Source organism: Tursiops truncatus, chromosome 16 (assembly GCF_011762595.2).
Source record: "Tursiops truncatus isolate mTurTru1 chromosome 16, mTurTru1.mat.Y, whole genome shotgun sequence".
Lineage (NCBI taxonomy): Eukaryota > Metazoa > Chordata > Mammalia > Artiodactyla > Delphinidae > Tursiops > Tursiops truncatus.
In genome coordinates this window covers 8,586,011-8,603,872 of record NC_047049.1, presented here as the reverse complement: position 1 = coordinate 8,603,872, position 17,862 = coordinate 8,586,011, and the positions used below count along the sequence as shown (strand labels likewise).

General features: G+C 45.4%; 1 long non-coding RNA gene across 1 annotated transcript in view; it reads left to right on the top strand.

The window, feature by feature from the left end:
- Window positions 1–17,862, top strand: part of LOC141276729 (uncharacterized) — a 35,118-nt gene that overhangs the window by 12,660 nt on the left and 4,596 nt on the right. The window contains exon 2 of the long non-coding RNA XR_012326718.1: window positions 17,457–17,578. This is a non-coding gene — a long non-coding RNA (uncharacterized lncRNA). The remainder of the gene's footprint in view (window positions 1–17,456; window positions 17,579–17,862) is intronic.

Genomic DNA, 17,862 nt, shown 5'->3' with positions numbered 1-17,862 from the left:
TGTCTCCCCCTATGTACCTGGCAGAGTGTTCCAGGGTTCAAACAAGAGAGTACTATTTGAAGGAGCCTGAAAAGCACTAAATGTTTGTACACAAATTATTATTATGCATAGGATCACGAGCAGCTTCATTCTAAATACGAGAAACTGACACTTTATAACAGGATCTCTTTTAAGCCCCGGACACATATTCTAATTTAACAAAGATTTTCATTGATGCCTATCGATGTCACCCATACAGAAAATTAGCTAGCGTTAAGGATGTCTCATGAAACCCACACCAAGGTGGCAGGATATGCATTCGTAAGAAGCTTTTAGTTACCTCTTGTTGAGGTGTGATGATTATATATGTAAATGTTATTCTACTTCCAATTAAACTACAGCCTCATTGAAATGGAAGGTGGAGAGATCCTGACCAGCTCCATTTCAAGATACAATATACCTATTAGGTAGAAAAAAGCACGTGGAAAGAGTAGGCATCAGATGACACTTAGAGATGAGACCTTTGTCCTCTCCCATCCCCATCACCTGCCTCCTCTGAGGCTGAATTATGAATGGAGGCACGCTTACAACAAAGGGAAGGACTCCCCAAAGCTTTGACATTGATTCTCAGACAGGTGGTTTTAAAGGTACCTTGTGACCTTTTAGGAATAATGTAAGTACCAGGTGTGTTTACTAACCTGTGTTATTTGTTATTTTTGATGGGGTGACCAGAAAGGTGACTCAGTCAGGGAGGTCAGTGGTATCCTTCCTCCTTGCTTGCTTCCTTTATTCATTCCACAGTTATTCATTGAGAGCCTACCATGTCTCAGACCTGGGAAATGGCAGTGACAACCGCTGTCCTCCCAGAGCTTCCAGTCAAATGTGTTTCATATTCTTCCTTCAGGAAGATGTTCGATCAGGCCTCCCTTGGGATCCTTAAGGCAAGATGGAGACACCACGGGTTGACTTATAACCCTGCTTGAAGAGCAGCGATTCATGGCCTGGGGGGCGGGGCAAGGCCTCTGGAGGTGTGCCAAGGGCTCTGACCTGTTTTATTCAGGGCACTGGATGAGGGCACAGTGGAGCCAGCCTCTGTGCCCCAGCCACACCTAGCTTCATGCAGCTCCTCGCATCTCTGAGCTTTGCACGTGCTCTTCCTCTGCCTGGAACGCGACCCTCCTTCCACCCCTCTAGCTGCCTGCCCAACTCCCGCCCCTCCTTCCAACGTCAGGTTACGTGCTACTTTCTCTGGGGAACGTCCCCTGAGTCCTCAAGTCTGTGTTAGCGTCCCTGCTGCTCGTTCCCACGTCTCCCTTATTATCGTACTTACATATGTGCCTACTTAGCTGTCGCCTGTCCCATTAGACTCGAGCCTCTAGCCCAGCCTGGTTGCCACTCTATGCCAGGATCCAATACCTGGCCTGACATGGCTTGGGGTCTTGATAAGTATTTACTGATTGATAAGCAGGTTCTTACCTTCCTCATCATAAGACCCAGGGTACTCTCTAATCCCCATCTTTATTTGACCACTCTGTGGCACTGAGCACTTGTAACAACTTCTTTTATGAAACTCATTCCTCCCTGGTTTCTGAACCATCATTGTCTGCTGGTTTTCTTCCTAGCCCTAGGGTGGTCCACCTCAGCCTCCTTTCTGAGTATTCACTGACAATGGACATTTGTTGGTGGCCCCTTTCTCTCTCTCCCAGTTCTAACTTCATTGATTCTTATGGTTTGGGAAAGCTGATGCCACCCTAGGTTCTAAGGGTAGAGCCCATGACCTGGGTTAAGCCAATCAGCACATTCCATGCCCCTGGCCAGGGAGACTGATTCATAAGCAGGCATCCATCTGGGCCAGTCCACATGGAAGGAAGCTCAGGACTTGTGCTGGGGCGGAGACGCTCTCTCTTTTTTGAGGGAAGGTATAGCTCTGGGCACCAGCCTTAGGATGAAGACAACACTGGCAGAAGCTGAGCAGAGAGATGGAAGGAAAATGGGTCCCTGCAGACCTGGCTGTGTCCTTGGATCAGGCCTTGGCCCAGGCCAGAGATTCCCTCTGGACTTTCCAATTTCATGAATTTATTTTATTGTTTGAGTTGACCATTCTGTCACTTGTAACCAAAAGCGTGTTCCTCTTCCATCCCTTGGAGGCTGGTGCTCTGCAGGGTATTGTCTTCGGTTCTTTGCTTCTCACTTCCATACCTGCCCTGGGCACCTTGGTTCTCCTCCATGACTTAAATTATACTAAGATTACACTTAAATTATACTATGACTTAAGTTAAACTCGCACCCATCTATTTTTTAAAAAATGTATTTATTTTCATTTTATTTATTTATTTTTGGCTGTGTTGGGTCTTCGTTGCTGTGCGCGGGCTTTCTCTAGTTGCAGCGAGCAGGGACTACTCTTCGTTGCGGTGTGCGGACTTCTCACTGCAGTGGCTTCTCTTGTTGCGGAGCACCGGCTCTAGGTGTGGAGGCTTCAGTAGTTGTGGCACGCGGGCTTCAGTAGTTGCGGCTCGCGGGCTCTAGAGCACGAAGGCTTCAGTAGTTGTGGCGCACGGGCTTAGCTGCTCTGCGGCATGTGGGAGCTTCCCGGCTCAGGGCTCGAACCCGTGTCCCCTGCCTTGGCGGGCGGATTCTTAACCACTGCGCCACCAGGGAAGTCCGCCTCTGCCTCCTGAGTTCACCACCTGTAGACCCAGATGCTTTCTGCACATGTCCACTTGGCTGTGTGGGTAGCACCACTGCCCCAACATGTCCCCAGGTGAAGGGGCCTCATCTTCACTGGCAGCTCCTTCTCCTCTCATCTTCCTGTGCACACCACACTGATTGGCATTGCCGTCCACCTAGTTGCTCTAGGTGGGACCTGGCGAGTCCTTGCCCCCACCTCTCCCTCACTCTTCACCTTGCCCATGACATCATTCACCATGTTTGGCCGATCTCCTCCCCACCCCCCATTATCTCTCAAGAGCGTCCACCTCTGACGTCACTGAACTTCACTGCTGACTCTGGTCAGAGCACCGCCACCACTGGACCTTCTCAATAGCCCTGGGCTTTCCAGGTTATTCTCACCCCATCCATCCACAAGCCAGAGGGGCTCTTCCAAAGTAAGGCACGACGTCCCTCCACGGCTTAAAATCCTTACCACCCAGAGAATCCACAGGGCCCCTCATGATTGACGGAGGCCCAGCTCTGGGGTCCCTTCCCGCTTCTTCCTCCCACCCTGCTGGAGCCACCAGACACATGCCATAAGCAAGCCCTGCTCTCCATGGCCTCAGTACACTGGCCTTTGCCTAGGCTCTTCCCTTTGCCTGGAACGCCCGTCCTCACCTCCTTTCCTTTTCCTTCCTTGGTTACCTCTCGTTTGACCTTCAAGTCTCAGTTTCCTCTGAGAGGCCTCTTACAGGTCCCTGCTCCAGGTCTGGCTTTGGTGCTTTCCCCAAGGGCCCTCTGTCGTGCTCAAAGGCCCCCGCAGGCCGCAGTGTACGTTCAGTGTGTGCTGGTGCGAACTCACATCAGCTCGCCCCGGCTGGTACCAGCTCATCCTGACTCATGCTGGCTTCTGAGAACCAACACCAGGCATCTCTCCCCAGCTCCAAGTCCAGTGCTCTCATACGGACAGCTTGAAATCGGCACAGTGGAAATATTTACTGTAAATGCTACAAATCACGGCATTTTTGTTTGTTTGTTCCCAGAGAGCCAGTTTCCCAGCACATCACTGGGCACAGCTGCCTGCTTACTGACCCCCTTCCCTCTCTAACTTGGCAGAGCCTTGGGGCAGCCCCTGCCGTCCACCTGCCCTCAACTCAGTCTCCGCTCAGGGCTCACACACAGCACGATGCGGGTGCTTAGGGGGCTCTCTCCTTGCTACTTGACCGAAGTTGAAAGTCGATGCTTTTCCTCCTCCCAATTCTAAAGACCTGGAAGGGATTTCTGACAAAGTATCATATTCTGGCGCCCTTCCTAACTTTATCTGTTAGAGTGCTGCATCCCAGTTGCCATTATCATGGTCCAGTACTCCAAAGGAGACACATTTCCAAAGAAATGCGTCCTTTTTTTCCCCAAAAGAGACAATTTAGAGTGAACGTTTTTCCATCCCTCAGGGGTCAGCAGTTTGAGTAGGAACAAAGGGAATTAACACAAAGGGTATTAATTAAACAGGCAATCCAGGACCAATGCTTTCTCAAAAGGCAGCGTTAATTGAGTGGGTAAAAAATAACCTTGGAAAATTGTTCTGTTTCTAATTTTTGGTTATGTTTCATCATTGACTTCTTGAGTGACGAGGGTGAGTGCTTTGTGCATTCTTGCTTCCGGGGACCAGCTTCCATCCTCGGCAAATCTAAGGACAATTTAAGGGGCAAACTTACTAGCTTGGTAAAAATAGAAAAAAAAATTCAGTTTATTTGCTTCAACAACTTAAAATCTTGGTTTAAAGACTCTAGAATTGGCATAGAGCTGCATATTTATTGGGCATATACTCTGTGCCAGACATTGTAATAGGGGCAGTGGATACAATTGAATAAGACATAATCCTTTCTCGGAGGAACTTGTGGTCCAGCCCAATGGGCAGCACACATGAGCATCTGCTATTTAAGAGGGTAGCAGTGCTTATAAAGGAGCCACACGTAACTGAAATTCAGGGAGGCTGTGGATTTTAACTCACTCAGCACGTATTTGTTGAATGTCTCCCATGTGCCAGGCTCAGAGTGGGCTCCAGGGGTTAGGTACCGAGAGAAGGGGCAGGTAAATAAGTAATTACAAAGTGAACTGACATTTGCTGTAACAGAGGTTTACACTCAATGCTCTGAGGAAGTAATTCCATCGAGGTTTCTGGGAATCAAGGAGGACTTCTCATAGGAGGTGACTATCAATCTACGATATGAACAGATATCTAAGAAAGGTGCTCTCTTCCGCGAGATGCCTGGGAGGTGAAGCTGTGAACCCTCACATTTCTGCACCTTTGTCTCCATGATTACCTTCCAAGGCCAGAGACAGGATCTCCAGAGGCAACTTATGAGTCTGAGTTCCATTGCCCTCAGCTGATGGAACTTACACCCTTGGGCCTCTGGATGGACTACTTGGGATTTGTCTGGCTGTGTGGACCTCCTGGGAGTTTAAACATCTGTCAGCTAAAGCAGAGACTCAGATACAAAGCTGAGAACCAGGCACATTAGGTGGTTTTGTGATGTTCCGTGGAGGATTCTGGGCACTTAAATGGATGAATGGATTTTGCCAAGATATAAATACAGCCTTTTCATTGGTGACAGATATGCCTGCAACCTCCCATCTGCGCAGGATGGCCACGTTATTGTGCCGAATTGTTTACAGAGAAACTTGCTGAGGTATCAGAAAACACATGGTTAGTGTTGGAACCAGAGGGGAGCAGGGGATGACTTGCTCATATGAACCTGGGGCTGGTGTGGCGGGCAGCAGCTGGGCACGGAGGTGGAACATGGACACCGTTTTCAGCTGAAGGTGAGTGTAGTCTGACCCTGCTTCCTCAACCAATATTTGTTGAGAACCTACTACAGGGAAACCTTGCTTTATTTGTGCTTCGAAGATAATTGCGTTTTTTACAAATTGAAGGTTTGTGGCAACCCTTTGTGAGGCAAGTCTATCGGTGCCATTCTTCTAACAGCGTGTGCTCACTTCGTGTCTGTGTGTCACATTTTGGTAATTCTCTAAATATCCCAAACCTTTTCATTATTATTGTATTTGCTATGGTGATCTGTGATCTTTTTAAAAAAAATAATAATTTTTTTGGGCTGTGCTGGGTCTTCGTTGCTGCGCACAGCCTTTCTCTAGTTGCGGTGAGCGGGGGCTACTCTTCGTTGTGGTGCGCAGCCTTCTCATTTCTAGAGTGCAGGCTCAGTAGTTGTGGTGCACGAGCTTAGTTGCTCCATGGCATATGGGATCTTTCTGGACCAGGGCTCGAACCCGTGTCCCCTGCACTGACAGGCGGATTCTTAACCACTGCTCCACCAGGGAAGTCCCGAGCAGTGATCTTTGATGCTACTATTGTAGTTGTTTTGGGATACCACCAACTTTGCCCATGAGGCTTATTCAATAGATGTGTGTGTTCTGACTGCTCCACTGACCTGCCATTCCCCCATCTCTCCCTCTCCTTGGGCCTCCCTGTTCCCTGAGACACAACAATATTGAAAGTAGGCCATTAATACCCTACAGTGGCCTCTAAGTGTTCAAGTGAAAGGAAGCACTTCTCTCACTTTAAATCAAAAGCTACAGGGCTGGGCTTCCCTGGTGGCGCAGTGGTGCCGATGTAGGGGACACGGGTTCGTGCCCCGATCTGGGAGGATCCAACATACCGCGGAGCGGCTGGGCCCGTGAGCCGTGGCCGCTGAGCCTGTGCGTCTGGAGCCTGTGCTCCGCAACAGGAGAGGCCACAACAGTGAGAGGCCCGCGTACCACAAAAATAAAAACAAAAACAAAAAAACAAACTACAAATGACTAAGCTTGCTGAGGAAGCAAATTGAAAGCCAAGACAGGCCCAAAGTGAGGCTTCTTGTGCCGAATAGTAGCCAAGTTGTGGATGCAAAGGAAAAGTTCTTGAAGGAAATTAAAAGTGTGACTCCAGTGAGCACACGAATGAGAGGAAAGCAAAACAGCCTTATTGCTGCTATGGAGAAAGTCTGAGTGGTCTGGATAGAAGACTAACCAGTCACAGCATTCCCTTAAGTCAAAGCCTAATCCAGAGCAAGGCCCTAACTCTCTTCTTTCTTTCTTTCTTCCTCCCTTTCTTTCTTTCTTTTTTTAAATTGGTGTATAGTTGCTTTTCTCTGTTGTGTTAGTTTCTGCTGTACAGCAAAGTGAATCAGCTATACATGTACATATATCCCCTAGTTTTTGGATTTCTTTCCCATTTAGGTCACCACAGAGTATTGCGTAGAGTTCCCTGTGCTATACAGTAGGTTCTCGTTAGTTATCTATTTTATACGTAATAGTGTATATACTTCAATTCTGTGAAGGCTGAGAGAGGTGAGGAAGCTGCAGAAGAGAAATTTCAAGCTATCAGAGGTTGATTCATGAGGTTTAAGGAAAGAAGCCGTCTCCATAACATCAAAGTGCAAGGTGAAGCAGCAAGTGCTGATGTAGAAGCTGCAGCAAGTTATCCAGAAGATCCAGCTGAGATAATTAATGAAGGTGGCTGCACTAAGCAGCATATTTTCAGTGTAGAAGAAATAACCTTCTATTGGAAGAGGATGCCATCTAGGACTTTCATAGCTGGAGAGGAGAAGTCAATGCCTGGCTTCAAAGCTTCAAAGGACAGGCTGACTCTCTTGTTAAGGGCTAATACAGCTGGTAACTTGAGGTTGAAGCCAATGCTCATTTACCATTCTGAAAATCCTAGGGCCCTTCAGAATTATGCTAAATCTACTCTGCCTGTGCTCACAAATGGAACAACAAAGCCTGGATGATTGCACATCTGTTTACAACTGAATAGATTAAGTCCACTGTTGAGACCTACTGCTCAGAAAAAAAAGGTTCCTTTCAAAATGTTACTGCTCATTGACGATGCACCTGGTGCATGCACCTGAAGAGCTCTGGTGGAGATGTACGAAGAGATTCATGGTGTTTTCGTGCCTGCTAACACAACATCCATTCTGCAGCCCAAGGATCAAGGAGTAATTTTGACTTTCAAGGCTTATTATTTAAGAAATACATTTCATAAAGCTACAGCTGCCGTAGATAGTGATTCTTCTGATGGACCTGAGTAAAGTAAATTGAAAGCCTTCTGGAAAGGATTCACCATTCTAGATGCCATTAAGAACATTCATGATTCATGGGAAGAGGTCAAATAGCAACATTAACAGGAGTTTGGAAGAAGTTGATTCCAGCCCTCATGGCTGACTCTGAGGGGTTCAGGACTTCAGTGGAGGAAGGAACTGCAGACGTGGTGGAAACAGCTAGAGAACCAGAGTTAGAAGTGGAGCCTGAAGATGTGACTGAATGCTGCAACCTCATGATTAAACTTTAACGGATGAGGAGTTGCTTCTCATGTATGAGCAAAGGAAGTGGTTTCTTGAGGTGGAATCTACTCCTGGTGAAGATGCTGTGAAGATTGTTGCAGTGACAACAAAGGATTTAGAATATTACGTAAATTTAGATCATAAAGCTGTGGAAGGTTTTGAGAGGACTGACTCCAATTTTGAAAGAAATTCTACCATGGGTAAAATGCTATCAAACGGCTTTGCAGGCTATGGAGACATCGTTCCTGAAAGGATGCGTCAAGAGATGCAGCAAACCTCACTGTTGTCTTAGTTTAAGAAACTGTCACAGCCCCCCCAGCCTTCAGTGGCCACCACGCTGGTCAGTCAGCAGCCGTCAGCATCGAGGTAAGACCCTCCACCAGCAGAAAGTTTACGACTCGCTGAAGGCTCAGATGATGGTTTGCATTATTCAGCAATAAAGTATATTTTTTAATGAAGATACGTACATTGCTTTTTTAGACATAATGCTGTTGCACATTTAATAGTGTAAACATAACTTTTGTGCACTGGGAAACCAAAAAAGTTGTGTGACTCACTTTATTGTGATATTTGCTTTATTGCGGTGGTCGAGAACCAAACTTGCAACGTCTATGAGGAATGCTGGTATTTCCCAGGCTCTGATGATACAAAGGTGACCAAGACATGAACCAGCTTCAAAAGCACTCGCCATATAAATGGCTACATTATAATGTAACATTCCATGTCTCAGGCTCTGAAGCCAGACTCTCAGAAAGTCTGAATCCTGCCTCTGCTACTTACTTTGTGACCTTAGGCAAGTTACTGAACCTCTCTGTGCTTCAGTTTCCTTATCCTCAAAACAGGGATAATGAAAGCTCTTACCTCACCGGTTCTCTTTGAGGATTAAAAGAAGTGTTGTGTGTGAAGTACTTGGCACTGTTTCCTAGCTAGTGGTCTCTAAAGGAATGACTATTTCCAGCCCAGGAGACAGATAAATGCCTCCCCACAGCAACAGGAGCTGTGATGGGTGGACATACAAGGAACAGAGGGGTCATACGTAGGGAGTGGTAAGGAATTCTTTACGTCATTTACTTTTACTCTTTACTAATTTTTTTCGAGTGTGTTGATCTCTGCACCTTGAGGGTGGGGCCAGGCTCTCTTGCTTTTCTGCTTGGGCACAGGAAGGTCATACGTATTACCCGGTGGCTTACTGGTGGAGACAAATCTACTCCAGCTCAATTGCCGTCAACACACATTTCCTGATAATCCATGCATTTGTTCACCAAATGTTAATGGGTCCCCTGGCGTCCCATTCGAATTTCATAACATTTTCATATGTGATAAACTCTCTTTTGATTTTTAAAAAGCTTTAAAAAATGTAAAACTGAAAACCATTCTGAGCTCTCAGGACAGACAAAAATAGGTGACAGACCAGATTCACGCTATGGCTGGTTTGCTGACCCTTGTCATAAAGAAAAACCTAAATTACAGCGGGATAGAAAACATATGTGAGTAATGATAAGCCTTGAAGGGAAGAAGTGAGCTTTTGAATAGATGTTTTTAACTGTGGTCCTCCTCATGACTCTTGAGAAATGGACTGTCATCTATGAATTCAAATATTTATGTACAATTTCCATGTGGACCAACCTGTTTTCAGATTATTGGATAGATTAGATGGCAGGTTAAATAACTTGTTTTCCAAGCCCTGATTCAGGCATATGTGCAAATGGCAATTTGAATATGTTTAGGATTTTGGTGAGATAGGAAGCTGAACTTGACAGCTGCTGAGATGAACATTTTAGCCATCACCTTGATTCTCAGAAGGCGTTAGTTAATGGTGGGAGATGTGTGAGAGCTGGCAATAAATTTTTAAATCACCACATGTACTTCATGGGCTGTTTGTGTTCAAGTTTACTTTTCTGTGCAGACACCAGGATATCTCACCTGCCAAACGCAGTGCAGAGAACCACTCTGAATGCGTTTCTGTCATTACCCTTTCTTTTCCGTTTAGGGAGCATCTGCCATTTCAATACCTCGATCACCAACAGATTTGAAGAGGATGCAGACTTCACTGGACAGGAAACCATTATTAAAAAGAAAGAAAATTTATCAAAGAGAGGTGTGGAGGAAGTGGGAGGGAGGCAGAAAAGGGGAAAACAAGCAAGCAGTTGGAGTTTCTGCTTCTTTGAAGGAAATTTCAAGATTAAAAGCAATTTTATCTTCCTGGAAAATCTAATTGGCCTGTCTGCTATGTGAAAAGCCAGCTCGCGGATCACTTAGTACACCAAATGTTCTAGTTGCCCACCAGCCACCCAGTCTTTTTGATGAACAGAGCCTTTTCTTAAGTAAACATTTAAGGCCTAATTGGATCATTGGTGCGGTGTCACAGTAGTTAACGCACAGCTTGGAGGAATTACATAAAAGTCAGTCTGAGCAGCACCAAGCACTGCTGGGGAGTCCGAGAGGGCCTGTGGGATCCAGTCGAGACTCATGCACCATTGCTCTTGGTGATGAGCAAGAAGTAGCAGGAATATCTCCAGGATACATGGCATGTTATACAGAGATTTGAAAAAAAATCTCAACAATGGCTGACCAGTGATAGGGGCTTTATTATTATGCTTAGCTAAGAATAGATTAAAATGACCCCAAAAGAGAGAGTGCAATGTTCTCATTGATTTTATGTCCCGTTCATTGGTTAAGACTGGAATGCAGAAACCAACATGGGCTAGTTTCAGCCTAACAAAGGAATTTACCATAAGGCTATGGGTCTGTGTGTGTGTGTGGGGTGTGTGTGTTTTGTTGGAACCTGAGATCAGTGCAGCTCGACCTCTGGAAAGGAGTGGGCTTGGGAATCGGAAAACTTGCTGTACTCTCTCCACATCTTCTGTCTCTGCTCCCTGTAGCCACTGCCTCACTTTTTCCCCGTCTACTTAGAAGTTTTCTCCATAGCTGTTCTGGTAAATGTCTAACAACCAGCTTTTCTGGAGGGAAAAACGCCTTGATTTGGAGTGTTTTCCAACCTCCATGGTGTAAATACTCCCATTGTGGCTGATTCAAATCTGCCGACATGAAGGTGGGGCTGGGCAGAGGTGCCCAGGAGCACACCATTGTATAATGTTTCCACTGTAAAGATACATGGATGTAAGTAATCTCAAGAGCATAGATAAAATAAAATGTAAATTCATCATAATAATATAAAATAATAGGAAATAATTAGGAAGTATGAGTATTCATTACCTTTGTAGTTAACATAGTTTATTTACACATAAGTTTATATAATTTAATTTTTAATAATGGTTGTATTAACAATTTTGGCTTGAAAAACTCCCTATGATTTAATAATCAGCTCTTGGATCTGATATATATGAGGACACACTGACTTTTTCTCACTTTAGTGCATGACATAAAGCACCAGTGCCCACCACACAGCTCCCGCCCCTAACAACAACCTCAGGCCCAATTTCACATTCCAGGGAGAGAGGATCTGGTTGGTTGAGCCTATGTCAGGTGCTCTTATTTGGCCAATCAGCTCTGGTTGGGGGTGGGGTAGAGGCTCTTCTTTCCAGGAAGGGGCAGGGATACTGAGTGTGTTGCAAGAATTTCTAGCAGCTTCTGTGTCTGTGGGAAATATTCAGAGGGTAGCATTCAGGATTTCTCATGTACCAGACACTTGACAAATATTTTCTCATTTTATCTTCAGAATTCTGTGATCTGGGCACTATTGTTCCCATTTTACAGATGAGGAAACTGAGGCCCAGAGAGGTTTAGTGACTTGCTTAAGTTCACACAGCTAGTAAATTACAGAGCTGAAATTCATATTCAAGCCCATCCTTACCCCAAAGCCTTCTTTCCACCAAACAGTTGTTTCTCACGTGGTGATACCCTGCAAAATGGGACACTTGACCCAGAGAATAAAGTTCCTGACCCTGTGGAGGAATTGCCACAACTGGGCAAAGAAGAAAGGTTGAATAAGAGAAATGAGAGCAAAAGCATGGATTATTTTTACCCCCAAAACCCAATCTCTCTGCAGCCGCCTCTCTTTTTTCTTCTAATCTCTGAGGGGCAAGAGGCAGATACTGGCTTCATTGTAATTTAGGGTTTTGCTGCAGATCATGTTGAGTTGAATGGGGGTGTGGATGTTCATTTTTACCTTTTCCATTGTTTGCCTTCCCCGGTCACTTTTGTGTGTTCCTGCCCCCAGGTACTGGGCACAGTTAATTCTTCCTGCAATTAGTATTCATGGTCAGCTAAGCAGAACTAATGCAACAAACCGTTTTTACTTTGAAGGTTATATTACATGTTTCCAAGCTCCTGCGGAAAAGGCTCCTTATGAATACGATATTCTTGACTATCTCTAGGAATTTAATTTTCCCTTTTCTGAATTTTCAAGCCTGCCTATTGAATTCTTTAATGTGATTCCACAGGAAGCACCCAAGCCAGACAGACAACCAGGTATAGCCAAATTGTTAACATTTTAAAAATCTTTTCTTCCCTGGGGTGCAAGTCAAGAGTACGTGCTTCTGCTTGTTTTTAGAGTGGCACTTGTCTCTTCTTTTTACTGGTTCCTTTGATATTTGTATATCATAACTCCCAATCACATTGGTTAAAAAAAAAAAAGCAAAGCCTATTTATTTAAAATAGTTACAAGGAGGGTGCTGAGAATTCTAAGTTCTGAACATTTCAAAACTATATTCAATTATTGCTGGTAATTTCGCAGATAGTAGAAGAAGCAAAAGTTATTCCTTAAAAAAAGATCCTTAAATACTTCTTTTAGAATAGCAAAGTGACTTCTTTACACTGAATGCATGATATCATTTAATACTTTAAATGGCCAACGATGGTCAGAAAATTCATTTAGCACCTTTGGGAAAATTCTGATGATCTCAAAACGATGACGTAAATCAGCTAATTTAGAGGGTTTTTTTTTTTTTGCGGTACGCGGGCCTCTCACCGTTGTGGCCTCTCCCATTGCGGAGCACAGGCTCCGGACGCGCAGGCTCAGCGGCCACGGCTCACGGGCCTAGCTGCTCCGTGGCATGTGGGATCTTCCTGGACTGGGGCACGAACCCGTGTCCCCTGCATCGGCAGGCGGACTCTCAACCGTTGCGCCATCAGGGAAGCCCTAGAGTTTTTAAATGTGGTTAAACATACTGTCTTACAGCTAGCTGTTCAGCTTTTTTTTTTTAAAATAAATTTATTTATTTGTTTATTTTTGCTGCATTGGGTCTTCATTGCTGCATGCGGGCTTTCTCTAGTTGTGGCGAGCGGGGGCTACTCTTCATTGCGGTGCGCGGGCTTCTCATTGCTGTGGCTTCTCTTTTTGCGGAGCATGGGCTCTAGGGCACGCGGGCTTCAGTAGTTGTGGCACGTGGGCTCAGTAGTTGTGGCATGCAGGCTCTAGAGTGCAGGCTCAGCACTTGTGACCCACGGCCTTAGTTGTTCCGCGGCATGTGGGATCTTCCCAGACCAGGGGTCGAACCCGTGTCCCCTGCATCAGGAGGTGGGTTTTTTTTTTCTTTTTTTTTTTTTGCGGTACACCGGCCTCTCACTGTTGTGGCCTCTCCCGTTGCGGAGCACAGGCTCCGGACGCGCAGGCTCAGCGGCCATGGCTCACGGGCCTAGCCACTCCGCCGCATGTGGGATCTTCCCGGACCGGGGCACGAACCCGTGTCACCTGCATCGGCAGGCGGACTGTCAACCACTGCGCCGCCAGGGAAGCCCAGGAGGCAGATTCTTAACCACTGCGCCACCAGGGAAGTCCTGTTCAGCTTTTAAGATGTGTTGACAATATGATTTTGTCCTGTTTTCTTGCTTTTTTATTCTCCATATAGTGAAGATTAGCATCAGAATTTCAACGGATGCTCTTCAGAGTTTTATATTACATAAAAACCCAAAAAATCTAGGAAAGAAGTAATATCTGATTTTTTAAAAAGGTGCCTTTAATTCTTGGTTTCTGAATCTTAACATCAGATTTTGCTTATATTTTTCTTTTCACACTAAAAGATTTTTACTTATTTTTAAATTTACATTTCTTCTTTTGCTAACAGTGAATCTTATATCCATAAGATTGTGTTTTCCATCTTGCTTTGGCCACCAGGAAGCTCTGAGCCAAAATTGCGGCCAGCTTCTAGCAATTTGGAGGGGTGCAGGAACCTAGTTCCACTCCACACCGCACCCCACTTAACTTTTTCTCTCTTAATTGATAAAATTTTGTTTGTGAATTTCTATAAGCTATGTACCTCCCTCCTCCACCTCTAAAAAAATAAAGCGAGGTGTATAAAATGTGAATCAAAAACATTGCTTATTGAGAAAATGGTGAGGCCCCTAATGAAGGTGTCTCCCGTTTTTCTGCTGGGGTTGAGGTCTCCCACCTGGGTGTCTCTGCTTCATTTACATCTCACCCCAGGGTCTCACCCAGAGCTGGGCCCTCCAGTGCCCAGTGGGGAGGGCAGTACAAAGATAAATCCAGGATGATAGGGTGGCTAAGGAGTGCTTAGCATGGAGGCCCAGGAAGCCCACTTCCCAAAGCGCTCTTAAACTTAACGGGAAGAAGTGATTCTGCTGTTTGTGAGTGAGATCTTCAAGTCAGGGCCCTGGAGCGTGGTCTTGGCACGTGGGACAGGGGCCTTTCGGGTTGGTGGGTGAGGGTTCTGTCCCCAGCCCGGAGATCATAGTCTGCAAATCCTCTTGCGATGAAATATGCCGTTTCCATCGCTATATACAGATGCACGTACACATTTTTAAAAATCACACTCTCTGACTTCCCTCTTTCTTCCCCACCAGTTTTCCCATGCAGGTGGTTCCCCACCAGAAGCCCCAGAGATCATACTCGCTTTGAGGGAATATGCCCAGATGCATTTACCCTGGCCCTGTCTGTGCAGTGCCCTCACCCCAGGGGAGAAAAGGAGGTCTTTGAAAACATCTATTTCGCCTAGAGGATTCACTTTAAAAACTGTGGAAAGCTACAGCTGCCTCTGGAGGAAAAATTAAAGTGGAGTGTTCTCTCTTAAGAATCTGATTAGTTAATAAGACACCTAAACAAACAAACACATACAATGCAAGGCCATTTTTTTTGCTCTGATTAAAATACAGAATCTATTTTCTTGAACACCCCAAATGATCATGGCTTTTTTCCTTCCTGAGAATGCTTCAGACCCGTAATCCAATCCATCGACTGTTCATTTCTAAAAAAAAAAAGTCTGTTGGTGGATTTCTTCTCAAAATGTGTGCTTAGGACAGCAGAAATTTCTGACGAGTCAAGTACAGGAGATTAAAGCTTGCAATGTAAATCAGTTAACATCTGTAATTTCCCTTGTTCTCTAATGCTATTAGTTATTTAAAGGGTAAAAAAAAAGGATGTTTTACTTAATTTCTTTGAATCTTACTAGGTACCCGGAGCTTAACTTGATGATTTGTATAAGTGATAGTAATTGCTGGGACTACAGATGAGTATTATTAGCTATAAAATGAACATGGTTATATGTCCAACAGAACTAGCAAGGGACAGAAATGCGGTTGTATCCAAGAGAAAATAATTACAGCAATAATCAGTGTAATTCATGATAATGGCTGAATTGAATTTCACACCATAGCTCCAAGCACTTACATTTAATGAATGTAGTTTGTGCTTGTTTACTAAAAAGGTTTTTAGCAGAAAATCGATAATGTAACTTCAGTGTTTCTAATTGCAAATGCAATTATTTTTTTTTAAGGTAGTGGTTCAATAAGGATTTTGTAGAGAAAATTGAGGTATGTGAGTGCTGCAAATGCTGGCGCTTTAATTAGTCTACCTGTACATTAGTGCCATGTGCCTTAATATCTATTTATTACAACATATTGATTAAAATGGATTTGTATTCAATTTTAAGGTTAGCTAATGTAATGGATATTGAAACTTTTCTGGAAGCATTGGTTGGGATTACAACATGTCACTGGGTAATGAGACTTTTCTTCAAGAGGTGATTTTGGAAATCATCCTGCGAACCTGACTGTGAGGCCAAGGAAGGGAGGGCCAGGACACGTGCCGTGCCAGTTTCCAGGGAGCGAGTGGCAGGGACACGTGTGGCGTTCGGTCAAACAGGAGGTGTGTGGATTAATAATGTTGTTACAGATTCTTGCTTATTTGGATTAACTGCTGTTTGAACCTTTTCCAAGCTCAAGATATGCCTGAAATTGTTATGGTGGGGTCGATGATCTTCTCCAGGGTAAATCCTTTTGACAGATCTCTGGGTTTGGAGATCCACAGCTTGCCTAGCCTGAACCCCTCAATCTGAACAAGCTGGGAAAGCGCATTGTCTCAGGTCTCAGGCCCACGTTCATAACTCACCCTGATGTGAACTGATGGATCAGCGTTCTTTGCCTACCTGGATCCCTTTCTCAAAACCAACCCTGAGCCTGCCCTTTCCTCCTCTTGCGTGGTCATCATGGTCACCATCGTATCACCACCACCACCACCATCATCACCATCCTCTTTCTTCGTGCCTTATCTCTGCGGCGTGTGCATTGGATGTACGATACAGTCTTGCTAAGCATTTTTGGAAATTTATTGCACAAGCTGGGAAGATCCAGCTCTCGTCCAGCTGAAATCCCTTTATAGCCTAAATTCTAAATATAGTCACTGGACTGGGATTTCTAACCTTGTTTTGATGATATCCTGGTGTCGTATCTCAAAACCAAATTAATATTAAGCTTGAATATTTTGAGTGTGGGTGAGGAGCCGGGTTGTGAATTACAACTTTGTAACCGACAGGGATATGCTGTTGAAATCCAAATGATGTTAAAGTCCCGACTCACACAGTGTTGCTAGGAGTCTAAATGAGAAGCAAACATATCAGCAAACCTGAGGGTCTCTATCAGGCTTTTGTTAGAAATGAGCCCCTGGCAGGAGGCCAGTTGAGTTTCTGGACCACCATGACAAGGCCTGGGGTGCTGCTTTGTGGAGAACTGCCCTCTACCCTTTGAGGGCCAGCTGGCCGCCTACCACCTCCAGGGGGTCTTTCCTAAGAGTCAGAGTCCATGGGTCCCTCCCTCCTCTGGCTTCCTATGGAGTATCAGTGCTTCCTGTGTGCCATGCACTGTACTGGGGGTGTCACGCGGATCATCTACTTTTACAACAGCGCTTGGAGGCAGGCAGTATTGTTACTCCCATTTTCCAGATGAAGACACTGAGGCTCAGTGAGGTTAAGTCAGTGGCTCAGATTCAGGAGGCTAGAAAGTCGGTGCAGGTGCTGGAGTTCCAGTGTTTCCTGGAAACACTGGTTCACTGGCTGCCTGTCTGTCCTGGGTGCTCCAAGTCGACTCTACCTACTATTTTGAGGTTGAGTTGTCAGAGGTGCATTTTTCTCATATCTGGGCTAAATATTAGATTTCATTCTATTTCTCCCATTCTCTACTCCCTTCCTCTGCCACCTCCCTTCACTCCTGGTACCCTGCCTATAGATCAATAAATGTTAGGTAAGTGAATGATGCCAAGACCCGGGTGAATCTGACTTGATTGTATTTCTCTTTATGCAGAGAGCGAGGCTGCCTTCCACGTTGGGTGTGAACCTCTGCCCTGTCCTCCCTGCGGTCTGAAGGCTGAGCGGGTGGCCTGTTTCCGTCCTGAGACCCGGCTGGCGCCTGGACAACAGCACCAGGTATGTGGCTTTTATCTTCATGGGCGCGTCCCACAGGGTAAGTGAGATGGAGAACCAGGGGCAAAGCAAGCATTCTGTCAGGGCAGGACGATGGCATGCGGAGAAAGTCCACTGTGGGACCTCCGGGGAGCCCGTTCCCTTCCTGAGCCTCAATTTGCATGTCTGCAAAGTAGGGCTAATGACTCCTGCCCTGACTCCCTCCTGGGCTTGTTGACAAGGCTCAGCTGGGGTGTGGTATTCTCCCTGCATTTTGGAAATTCTAAATTTTAAAGTTAAGGAGGAGG